At 40.2% G+C, this 13,133-nt stretch overlaps 1 protein-coding gene across 6 annotated transcripts in view; it reads left to right on the top strand.

Moving 5' to 3' along the window:
* The window catches only part of SYNDIG1 (synapse differentiation inducing 1), a 186,651-nt gene that overhangs the window by 47,982 nt on the left and 125,536 nt on the right, over positions 1 to 13,133 (top strand). For 5 of the 6 annotated variants that reach the window (XM_046679677.1, XM_046679680.1, XM_046679674.1 and 2 more), the window contains exon 1: positions 973 to 1,058. The exons of the other annotated variant lie outside the window; for it this stretch is intronic. The gene's annotated coding sequence lies outside the window, so the exon portion shown is untranslated. Of the gene's footprint in view, positions 1 to 972; positions 1,059 to 13,133 lie in introns of those variants that run through there. 6 annotated transcript variants of the gene reach the window in all.

Here is a 13,133-nt window from a genome sequence, read left to right as displayed (position 1 = left end):
TTGGAACATATTCCTTTGCCTCCTCATTTTGCCTCTTTCTCTGTGCTTATTATCTATTTATTAGACAGATCACCTATGTCTCCTGATCTTGGCCTTATGTAGGAGACACCTTTTGAGGGACAGCAGTGTGCTTCCCTCTCATCACCAGTTCCAAATGTTCCAACAGTGACCCCTGTGTGGGCTATGTGTGTCCTGTTGCAGCAGGGTTGCTCTTGCTGCAGGTGCCCAGGGAGCCTAGGCTGTCCCCATGCTGGCTAGTTGTAATTCTCAGTTGTATGTGGCTGCTATGGACCCTTCAGTCAGTTTATTGTGTTTTGGGAGCCAGAGCACCTTTGGGTACAAGGCCTAGTAACACATTCCTGTTGAAATTTTTCTATTAAGTGGGTAGGCCCCCAACATGGCTGATTGCTAGACTCAGAGGTTTACAATTGCTGTAGGACTCTGACCTACAAGGCTGTTGTCAGCTCTCTCAGGATTGCAGCTGAGCGGAACCAGCCCCAGGCACAGGTGGACCCAGTTGTTTCAGGCTCTGGATAGTTGAGTTTATCCCCTATGTAGCTGTTTGTGAAGTTCAGGTCTTCTGCCACCAATAAGCCTCACCACCCACAGGTCCCCACTGTCAACACAGTCCTGGCCCATGCACACTTCCCACCCCCCTTAAGTGGACCCAGTCACCCCATTGCAGAGACCCTCACACACTCCACCAACACCCCACACTCTCTGCCCTCTCCTCACACACCCTCTGCCCCACAGAGGCAGACCCACACACATGCCTGCAGAGGATCCAAGCAGTGTATGTAGGCCAAAAAGTTGCCCAAGGGCTTGCTGTTCAGTGGTACCAGTCCCTAGGGTGACTGACCTGCCCTTGTTGAGCTGGATTAAACTGGTGCTCTAGTGGGTGGGGCAGACCCTGGGCTAACAGGCCAGGGGAAAAACTCCAATAGCACCTGCCAGTGTCTGTGTCAGCACACCTGTGCTAGGTCACTAATGGCTGCCGCCGATATCTCAATCCTTGGAGAGATCTCACCTCTGACTGAGATGCACCCAGAGCCTACCAGGTGAGTCTCTTTTCACCAAAGGACTGTGCACCTTTCTTTCTGGTGATTTTAGGTTGCTTCCTGAAATGGGTGAATTTGGGCATGGACCCTTTAAGATCTGTTTTTTTTCCACTTACGTCTGATAGCTTTTCTAGGGGTTGTTCCCCATTGTGGTTAATGGCCAGCAAAGCCAGATATTATGAGACTTGTCTCAGTTGTGCTGAGTCCAAAGGATGCTTATAGTGGTGACATGCCTCCACTCAGGTCCCCACTCCCCTAGGGAGGGCTGCATACCTTAGGATTGCTCTCCGCTGGCCGTGAAGCCCCACAGCTTGCAAAGGTGGCTTTTTTCTCTCCAGAAGGAATTTCTGCCTCTGCTGCCCCAGTCAGGACTGTCCCTTGTTGAGGGGGTTCTTTTTATCCAGTTTTCACTTCCCTCTCAGGGCTAGTTCTTCCAATAATAGTTGTAACTTGATTGTGCCTGTGGGAGGAGGAGAGTTCAGAGTCCGCCTACTCCGCCATCTTGACACCCTCTCTACTGTTAAAACTTTAAAATGCGTTCCTTCTTGTACAGATTCTAGAGTTAATGCTATCACCATCTTTTCCCCTTAATAATGTAGACATCTTAGCATTCTCTTCCTGTCTTACATTATTGTTCACTAGTTCAGTTCCTTCTCACTTTTATAACACCAGAATTGTTCACCATTTTTGTTGCTATTATTTTCCATGGTCATTTCTTATTAAAGATTCCTCCTTTCCTCACTTACCTTACATCTTATGTCTCATCTCTACTTTCTGTGATCAGTCTCCTTTGGTCTGGAGGACATACCTCAGTGGTCCTTTTCATGAAGGTCTCTTGGTGGTTCATTCTCTCAGTCTTTGGCCAAATGTATTTTGTTCTCATTTGTGAATAGTAGTTTAAGTAGGTATAGAATTCGAGGTTGAAAGTGTTTTCTGTCTTGGGAACTTTGTTTTGATGTTTTTCTGGTTGCTCTGGCTATTGTTGAGAAGTTTGCTTTTTTCCTGTAGGGAATCTATATTTTTTCCTCTGATAAATGTCATGTTTTTGTATAGTTTTACTATAAAATGTATAGATGTGGCATCACTTTCATTTACCTTGCATGATGTGTTTTTGAATCTGCAAACTCACATCTTTCATAGTTCTGATAAATTCTAAAATCTTTTCAGACATTGCCTCTTCCCCATTTTCAATATCCTTCATTCTGGAATGCTCTCTTATTCTGGAATCCACAGTTTGTTCTTCCAGGATTTGTAGTAGTTGATTGAGGGAGATCCTCATTTTTATCTTTCTCCGTTTTAATCTATCTTTCATATTTCCCATCTTATGCTGAATTCTAGGTAGGATCCTCACTTCCATATTCCAGTTCGTTAATCCCCTCATCAGATACTTCCAGTTTGCTCATTAATTCATCCATCATGTTTAAAATTCAATATATATTTTTACTTCAGGAAATTCCAGTTTGCCTCATCTCTTTTGATAATGTATTTTCCTATGTGGATTTAGTTCCTTCCCATATGCCTCAAATATCTTAGAAGAGATGTATTTTATCACCTCTGCCTTACTGTTCTGTTATCTGAAGTCTTGGGAGGCTGCTCTATCTGCTGACTCAGGCTCATGGTGGATTGTTCCCTGGTAAATTTTCAATTTTTAAATTGTGGCCCTTCCCACTGAGACTCTAACTGAAAATCCTGGTTGAGGATTTCATGAGGGGAAGGTGTGTCTGATAAGCACTCCTGAGGATCCCTGACTTGAGACCACTTTTTCATGTTAGTTCCTCCACTTACGGGTTTCCTGACCATGCATATACTAAAATTTCAAACCTGAGTTCCACATGATGTTATTTCTAGCAGAGAACTGTCCCCAGTCACAGGCCAGTCCCAGGCCAGGGTCACCCCCGTTTTTCTCCCTCACTGCACTGAGGCACAGCCTGGCTCTAGACAGTGTTTTCACTGGGCATGTCGTCCTTTGAGGTTCTCTTCTTTATATGGGGGGGGGGGTTCTCAGTTTATACTCCCTCCTTAAGGAGACCTGAGGCCTTGTCCTCTCTCTTTATGGGACCACTAAATCCTGAGCCTTGTTTACCAAGACTTATTTCTCTTCCCAAGGATGCAGCAGCATCAACTTGGGTTTCAGCCTCCATATTGCACTTCTTTCTTTAATTTTGCCCCTGAATATTTCCCTTTCTTTCTTGTGAGCTCAGCTATGCCTTTAAAGGGATCTTTGCCATGTTACACATCATGCTTAGATGCTTCATTGCAGGAGGCTTTCACATTGTATGGTCAGCCTCATTGGTGAAAGCAGATTTCTCCTGAGAAATGTGAAGATCTGGCAACACCAGGGCTGTGTTTCAGCAGGATTGAAATAGGCTATAAACTTGGGTGGGGGGCATTGTGCTGTGTGTTCAGTCTCTAACTTACCACTTGTAATATCATCTCATCCCTATGTTGGCATTTATGATCCAGCATTATATGGTGCCAAGTTTTTCTAACTTTGAGGCTCACTTCTGTTGAAGCCCACCAGCTAAAGACCAGCAGGAGCACACCCAGGGTCAAATGAAGTTGGTTCTAGTATTTAGCTGCAGCAGCAAGTCAAATGGACTACATAGAATCATGGGAGCATCTTCAGCAGGGAGGGGAAGGTTCTTAAAGGGTGGGAGCTTGTGCTAAATGATTCACAGGAGCAATTTAGGGTAGGGAGCAGCTATGGTCGTGATACTATGGAGAAGCATAAACACTTCAACTGGTATCTCAGTAATCTGTGTTCAGGAGGTGAGGAACCAGCAGGGCTGGGACTGCCATTGGTGAGAAAGGGCACTCACTCAGAAGCAGAGATTGAAGGTGTTTCCGCAGCTGCAGGTTTCTTGTGCAGAAACTGGGTTTGTGGAATTCTACTGTCCTGTTGGAAACACTGTATCACCAGCAGGGCTGAGTTTCTCTTTTCTCATTTTTTGATCCTTAACTAACCTTTCAGTGAAATGGGTTTGTCAAAAAGTAAGCCCTTTTTCCAAAAGAAAATTCAGGTCTTCTGAACCTCCTACAGAAGGAGTAGCTGCCTGCCTGGCCCTGCCCATGTCCTAGCCTCTGGGTTCCTGCTGAGTTCTGATTCATAAGATCCATAAAGCTGCCATGTGTGTGACTCACCATATTCCCTGCTTGAGCACAGCTCTTCACTCTGTATTTTCACTCTGTGAAGCACAGTACACAGAAGATTAAGGAATTCACCATAGAAAAAGCCAGTTCTCCTCTGTTGGAAATGTAATGAAACTAATGAAGCAGCCAGGTGACCTGTGACAAGGACCATCCCCACCCCATCCTCCTAAACCCTTTACCCTTGGTCAGTGGTCCAAACACACCCCAGAGTGAACCGAGGCTGGCCCAGTGGGTTCCCTGGAGTCTGCACCTTACTCCAATTTGTGTTCCTTGCCCTTTGCTGGGTCTGTGAAGCCATCACTGACTGGCAGAGAATAACTGAGGAGTAAATGGCTGCGTGAATAAACCTGAGATATTAGCATAGGAATGCTGCGTTGAAAAGTGATTCATAAGTCATAACTCTGATGAATTAATTTCAGCTACTGAATATTTTATGTGTTTCTCAGGCTGAGCTGGCCCTCTGTTTCTCACATGAAGGTCCAGGAAGCAGCCTGAGAGTTTATTATGTTGATTAATTAGAAAGTGAGCCATGGATGTGATCCATAAGATTGTGCATTCATTTCTGAATCTTTGTAATAAAGAAACTGTGTTTCTATATTGAAGAAGCACTTAGTTATGGAAAAAATGTGAGGGAACATCATTTTTAGTTTTTCTGCCTTTAGTTTATTTTAGCAAATCGGAGTAAAGCCTCATGGCATGAGAAAAAGCAAATCACTGTGCCGTCTTGTTTCTGTGGGTGCTTGAGATCTCACATTGCACCCTGAGTGTCTTTTAGTAGATGATTTATGATGTGAATGATGAGCTGGCCATGTTCTCACTTTGGGATTCATTTCTGTGAACTTGGGAAGGTAAGAAGCATATTATTCTTGCAGTTTTGTTTTTACCCTTTTCCATGAAATGGATCCTGGCAACAGCTGGTGCATCCCCCAGTTCTGTGCTCTGTGTCTTTACTGTTGATACGGGGAGGCAGCCGTGCCGCTCCTTTGATCCTTGATAATTCCTATTCCTCGTGAAACTCTGCTCTACTGGCAACCCGTAGTGCATGGTGGGTTTCTCTCTCCCCTATACACACACACACACACACACCACCACCACCACCACCACGACCACCACCACCATCATACGATCACAGGATGTAATTACTGTAGATGAAGCCCGTTTAGTAACTAGCCTATGCTAAAGGATTTTCTGGGTAAATTTTACAGTCTGAGGTTATCTCAGTCTTTTAGTTTATTTTCCTTTTAATAGTGATTTCTCCAACTGTAACATGCACATTCTTTTCACATTTTAACATTTCTGTAATTCTGAAAAAGGGGTGCATCTTACAATCAATGATTGCTGATGAAATATGACATGGTTTTTCCCTGAGCATATATTTATGTATGTGGTAAATCTAAATGAATGTTGACTGCATAAAACAATAATAACAAAGTATTAAAGGGTTTAAATAAATACATTTAAAAATAATCTAATGTGTATATTTTATATATATAGTTTAAAATAAGGACAACAGTAGTATTAAACTGGGAGATTGTAATCAGAACTAACATATTCTATGGTTCTTGTATTTTCCAGAAAGTGGTAAAAGAATGAATGTGTATTAAACTCAAATAAATTCAAAGGTACCATGTCTTATTTGCTTGGATGCTCAAGTCATTCCTTCTTTTTTGGAAGGAAGTGACTTTTCTTTATTGTAGTAAAATACGCATAGCATAAAATTTACTGTTTTAGCCATTTTTAAGTGTACAGTTCGGTGACATGAAGTACATTCACATTGGTGTACAACCATCACCACCATCCATCTCCGGAGCATTTTCATCATCCCAAACTGAATCCGTGTACCCATTAAATGATAATGTCCCCTCCTCCCCTGCCCTAGCCCTGGGAAACCACTATTCTACTTTCTGTCTTATGAATGTGACAACTATGGGCACCGCATGTAAGTGGAAGCATACAGTATTTGTCCTTTTGTGTCTAGCTTATTTCACTTGAGATAAGGTTTTCAAGTATCATCCATGTTGTAGCATGTGTCAGAATTTCCTTCCTTTTTAAGACTGAGTAATATTCCCTTGCGTGTCTATATTACATTTTATTCATCCCTTTGTCTGTTGATGGGCGGCTAGGTTGCTTCCACCTTGTGGCTACTGTGAGTAATGCTGTTAGGAACGGGAGTCTACTAATATCTCTTTGAGACCCTGCTTTCAATTGTTTGGGGTATATACCCAGAAATGGAATTGCTGGATCACATGATAATTCTATGTTTAATTTTTGAGAAACCACCAAACTGTTTTTCTGCAGAGGCCGTGCCATTTTACATTTCCACCAGCAATGATGAAGTGACTTAAAAACTATACATATTTTTGTGGTTGTTTTGGCTAGGATAACAAAAGCATAGTAAAATATTCATTAGCACACAAAAATAGTAATGAAAATTCCAAACCTGTCACCTCGAACTCCTAACATATCATTCCATATTCCTACCTGCTTCCCAGAGGCAACTCCTGTTCGCCTTTCTCTTTTGACAGTTACCATCACACTTTGACTACTGTATTCATCCAGTTGTTCCTTGATCTCTTGACTCTACATTCCGTCTAACGGACTCCCTGCTTTCAAACGGTAGAATTTAGCTCGCTTAAGGATAGAATGTAGTTCACTAGCTGCTGCCTGTTTCTTTCCCCCTCTTCCCAAGTTTTCTTTCTTTTGAGTTCTCCCATTGGTCACTACTGTATCTGTAAGTGAACGTCATCAACCCTCCATCCCCTGGCTTCCTACCAGGCAGGATGAAGCTCAGGGTGGCATGCTTGCCCACTCCTCTTCCTTCATTCCCATTTCCTTTCTGGTTGAGGTTGGCTGTGTCCTCACTTTTACATTAGAATGAGTGCGTCCTAGCTCAGTGGCTGTGAGTCAGACCCTAAAATCAGACTTCCTGGGTGTGACTGTGGCTCTGCTGTTTACAGGTGAAAGACATCAGGAAAGTTACTTAGCTTCTTGGTATTTCAGTTTCCACATCAGTGAAATGAAAATAACAGCAATATCTACCTCAGGGGTTATTTTGAAAATTAAACAGGATAATCCTTATGAAGATTTGACCACAGTGCCTGGCACTTAGGAAATGCTCAATACTTCTTGGCCAAAATGCTGCTGCTGCTGATGATGGTGATGCTGATGACTATTGGGACTGGTAATCTTTAAAATCTGTTCTTTTAATTATGTAAATTCCAAATGTTAAATTATTAAAGTCATCGTTATGATTCTATAAACATTACTGAGTGTAAACCCAGCTTGTAGTGATAAAATAATACTTGTACAGTACTACTTTTCAGTAGCTTGACCCCCTGTACAGAAGAAGGAAAATATTCTTAGGGTCTAGGTCAAACGAAATATATCTTTTTACATTCTGTGACTGCTCAGAATAATGCAATGCAAAACTTTCTTTGCTTTTGTCCAGTGGAATTGGACCTATGGAATTCTTGTACAGGTTTCTGGTTGTGTGTTTTTCTGGAGTTTCTAAATGACATTCTTTAACATTGAGGGAAGAAACTTGCACCTTCTTCCCAGCATCACTGGTGGCTTCTGGATTTGTGTTTGTCCCGTCTCCTGCTCAGGAAGATGGCCTTTGTGATGCTGCAGATGTGTGTTACCCATTGGACACATGGGTGCTGGACGGCTGCTCTATAGGGATTTCTTTTTCTTCATTTCTGGAGTTAGTCCCCATTTCTTTTCTCCTTAATTACCCACTTCCTTGGTTTCCACTATCGCTTTTTTCTGAAGTAAGTCTGAAAGTGACTTATTTTGTGAGGGAGTATGTGAGATAAATTTTCTGAGTGCTAAAATATTTATCATTGTTGCTCTATTGTTTCTTTTTTTGTTTTTGCTCACGCTTGAATGATTGCTTGGTTCAGTGCATAATTTAAAAGTTGCTTTCTCCCAACTTGGAAGACATCGCCCTGCTGTCTCTCTACCATGTCTTGTTCTCTGCGACGTCAGAACTCCGCCTGTGCGCCCCGTCGTCTCATCGCCCATCCACACATCTCATGGATTCCAGGCTGCAGCTGCCTCATTGGGCTGCCACTTACTCTCCTTCTTTGTTGAACTTTGTTAAACTTCTCATCTACTATGGATCTTACATTTCTTTATTTTGTTAAGTATTTGTTACTATTTTCCCTTCTATTAGGATCTCTTTTGTTCCCTTACTAACATTTTAATGGGGTCTTCAAGAGAGATAAGAAAGATAATGTGTGCTCAGTCCTCCGTCCTGAATCAGAAGCACGGCTCCAGCATGGATACTTTCTGTGTCTCTCTAATCAGTTTCATCAGAGGATTGTTTTTCAAAGAACAAACTTTTGGCTTCATTGATTCTCCTTGTATCTTTGCTCTCTATTTCACGACTTTCTGCTCTTATCTTTATTACCACCTGTCACATATATTCTTTCCCTGTATTATTATTCTTTTAGCTAATTTATTAATTTGGATGTTGACTCGTGACTTTTTAGTCTTTATTCCCCTAATGTATGTATTTAAGGCTGTATGTTTCCCTCTAAGTGTTGCTTCACCTGCACTCTTAGGTTTTCATATGTGGTTTATTTTGATATCTAGTTTTTGCAATATGATTCAGTTCTAAATAATTTTACATTCGTTTATGATTCTTCTTTGGTCCAGCGGTTATTAAGAAAGCATTCCTGTTATTTTCTTCATTTCCATATGAGTGTGGTTTTTATTAAGTGTATTCATTATTATATCAACTGTGTTGTGGTTAAAGAAAGTGGGTCTATAAGATACTAATTATTTGAAATTTGTTGATACTTCTTGGTCTAGTACTTGATCAGTTTTGGAAGGAAGGGAGGGAGGGGAGGAAGGAAAGATAAAGAGAAACAGAGAGAAAAAGAGAGAAAACATGTGCCTAGAGGAATCTCTGTTCTCTAATTGTTGGAGGCAGAGTTTTACATGTGCTTATTTGCTTAAAACTGTTATTGTTGTTTTTAGAGTATATAGAATATTCTCCTTATTTCTTAACATAGTTGAGAGTTTTTTGAAGCTTCTTGTTCTGGTGGTGAAGAGATCACACTATCCCTGTAATCTACCCGTTTTGCTTCATATAGTATGATACAAATTGATTATGTCCATAGAAGGTGGGAACTGAACCTGGTGAATTGAACCTGTTATTATGTAGTAACTTTGTTACTATGTAGTAGCATTTTCTATTCCTTAATGTCTGCTTTCTTTTAGATTATTAAACTGTGCCAAATTTCTTATATTTCGCTTAGGATTTTCCTTATATATATGCTTTCCATTCTTTTGCTTTTAATGCTTCCATGTCCTTATGCTTTAGGTGTATCTTATTAATAATACATGTCTGGGTACAATTTTAAATCCAAACTAAAAATTTATTTTAACTGGCAATTTTAGTTAATTTATGCCTATTGTGATACATTTTAACTGTTATTATCTCAATTTTTTATTTTTATTATTGTCTTGCTTTGCTTTTCTTTTTTTTTTAGTCATTAATTTTTTTCTCTCTGCTGGTTTGGAGTGTATATAACTGTTTCTATTCATTTGATCGTTTTACTTGAAATTTACCCATGCATATGTAACTTGAGTCTAAAACTGAATATTTTAACACACTTCTGAAACATTTAAAAGATCTTAGAATCACCCACCTCCCGATTTACATACTATTGTTTTCCAATGAAAATTTGAATTTTTAAAAATAAACCTCACAATTTAGGAAGGTGGTTTGCGTCTACTCATTATTTGTTTGGATTTACAAACATGTTGTTGACTTGTCTGCTCATCAGTCCTTTCTTGTGTTTCAAACCATTAGCTGGTATTATTTGTCTTCTCCCTGAAGTGCATCCTTTAGAATTCCTTTTGGTTAAAGTCTCTTAGTTTGTTTGGTTTTTTTTAAGTCTATCTGTAAATGTCTTATTTAACTGTGTTCTTGAAGGATAATATTATTGTATACAGTTCAAAGTTGACAGCTGATTTCTCTCAATATGTTAAAGATATTAGTCCATTGTCTTCTGGCTTCTGTTACTGCTTGATGTCTGTTCCCCTTCTAATTTTTGTTGCTATATATATTATCTGTCCTTTTCCTCTGACTGCTTTTAAGATCTCCTTTGAACTTCACGTTGATCAGTTTAGCCACAGCCTGTCAATGTTGTGATTCCTGATGTTTATCAGTGAATTTATGTTTCTCAGCAGTTCTGAAAATTTCACAGGGGACATCCCTTCAAGTATTACTTCTTCACAATATTCTTTATTCTTTCTCTTCCCCCTCCTCTCTGCTAGAAGTAATTGAAACTTCTCAGTCTATACTCCATACTTTACCCCTTTATATTTTCTATCTTTTTTTTCTGTTAATGATGCATTCCGGGTGTTTTTCTCAAATCTATCTTCTAGTTTCCATTTTTTTCTTCAACTGTGTTTATTTTGCGGTTTAAATTTTAATTCTTCTGTTGTGTTTTTCCTTCAAGTAAATTTTCCTTATTTTTTTAAATGTAAACTTTTCATTTTTTCTATTTATTTTTGATAGTCTCTTGTTACTTACTTATCTTTAAACATTCCTATTTATTTCTATACATATTTGATAAGTTATTTCTATAATTCTACAACTATTTTTATATTTCTACAAATATTTCCATAAGTATTATATAAATAATTATTCTATATTCTTACTATTCCGATATCTGAAGTCTTTGATTGTCCAAAGCTTTTTTTTTCTGATTCTCATGCACAGTGACATGCAGCTTTTTGTGCATGGTGCTGTTTGATTGTCAGCTCATCACTTGATCTTACTATGTGGTTAAATTTGAGGGATTTTCACCACAGAAGTTTGGTTCTATTTCTGCTTGTAGCCGGAGGTCATCGCTTACTTGACACTGTCAGAACCTACAGAACAGTGACTCTCAAAGTGTGCTCCTTGGATCAGCAGTAGCAGCATCACCTGTGAACTTCCTTGAAATGAAAATTTTCAGAACCCACTCCACGCTGAATAGGAAACTCCGCTGGTGGAGCCAAAAGCCTATGTTTTAACAAGCCCTCTGGATTATTCTAATGCATGCTTAAATTTGAGACCACTTCCATAAAGAATCTTAGCTGAGAATGGGGATTCAGTCTCAACTTCTTCATCTCATGTCTGTATCCAGGCTGCATAACATACTGTCATCATCAATGTTCCATTCTAAATCAATGCAACTCTTGCCCCTCCGGTAATTAGTTATGGGGCGATGGTAATCTTTGGGGACTCTCCTTCACAACCAGCAACATCTCAGAGTATATTCTGATCTAGGGTCTTATTTTGTAGTAAGAGAACCCCTCAGAGCCTCTAGTGAACTTAAATGCCAGAAGTGACAGTCTGTCCATTGAGGGTTTAATTTCACAAATGCAATTTTTAATTCTAAAATTCTAAGTCCTTCATTTTTTAAATGTATTAAACACTTTTTTAAATAGCCTTTATCTGATAGTGTCAAATCTGCAGTCATCGTGATCTAAATTGGTGGTGTTTTTGCTCACCCTTGCTAATTGTAGCTTATTTCCTCATGTGTTTGATCCCAAACTCAAGCCCCGTGTAATATTATCTGTGGACGTTTTCTGAGGCCTGTGTTTAACACATTCTTCTAGAAGGGATTTGCATTTGCTTCTGCCAAGAATCAGGGCAAGGGGATTCCCAGCCCAAAACATTCCAAACTAAGTGTTCTGCTGCGTTTTTCAAGGCATACTGAGAATGTGAAATCTCAGAGTGTGTGTGAGTTCAAGCTTGTGGCTAGAAATTCTCTAAGATGAAGTTACCCCAGCACCCTGCAAAAACAACAGATTACCCACAAGAGTTTTAGAGACTAGAACACTTTCAAGGCTTTCTCTCCCTCTCAGTCAATGGTGAAGAGGAGGTCTTCTTGCTTGAGTCTGTGTCCGTGTTCACAGTCTTCTCATTGAATTCTTTGACCACGTGGGCAGCCTCCACATCTCTGAACCATAGAGTGGTGTGTGGATTGGGAGTGGGGGTGTCACTGCTGTTGATGGCAATGGTAGCAGTGGAATTACTTGTGCTGATGGTGGTGGTGGTGGTAATTGTGGGTGGTGGTATGGGAGAGGTTGTGGTAATGAATCAGTCAACTTTGTCTAAGAACCAGATAATAAATATTTTAGGCTTTGTAGACCATATGGCCTCTGTCACAATTACTTAGCACTGCTTTTGTAGTGCAGAACAGCCATGGGCGTATGAGAATGAATGGCTGTGGATGCGGTTCAATAAAACTGTACTTATGGACACAGACATTTGAATCTCTTATAGTTTTCATGTGTCATGGAATATACTTCTTTTCCTTAACCACTTAAAAATACCAAAATCATTCTTGGCTTGTGGGCTGTACAAGTGCAGGTATTAGGCTAGTTTGTTCTATGGGCTGTAGTTTGCCAATTCCTAGTGGAGGTGTTAGTGGTGGGGATGATGGTGGTGCTGGTCATGGCGGTGATTGTGGTGAAGTTAGTGGTGGTCATGGTTGTGATGGAGATGATGGTAGTGGTGATGAAGGTGGTGGCAATGTGGGGATAGTGATAGTGGTGGTGATGATGGTGTGATGGTGATGGTGGTAAAGATGATAAAAATGGTAGAGTTGGTAAAGGTCATTATGGAGATGCTATTGGTGAAGAAGCCTCCTCCCACAACATTTTCCTTAAAACTGAGAAGGAGACTCACAAAGCTAAAGGAAGTTGGCACAACTTTTATGGGCAGCAATGGCCATAATACGTAGGTTTTCTCGTTTCCAGTATCACAAAACTTCTTCTGCACATCTCTGACCATTAGTGAATCAGATTTAGAATTCCCGTGGACTCTTTCCCGGAGGTTCTATGAAAAACCCTTGCTTGCCAGCAGAAGTTTGGATTGGCTTTGTGAGCAGGAAGTCCCAGGCCACCAAAAATGATAAG

This window comes from Equus quagga, chromosome 12, assembly GCF_021613505.1.
Source record: "Equus quagga isolate Etosha38 chromosome 12, UCLA_HA_Equagga_1.0, whole genome shotgun sequence".
NCBI classification, from domain to species: Eukaryota; Metazoa; Chordata; class Mammalia; order Perissodactyla; family Equidae; genus Equus; species Equus quagga.
Note: the sequence above shows the minus strand (reverse complement) of the source record. Positions and strands in the feature narration are given on the sequence as shown.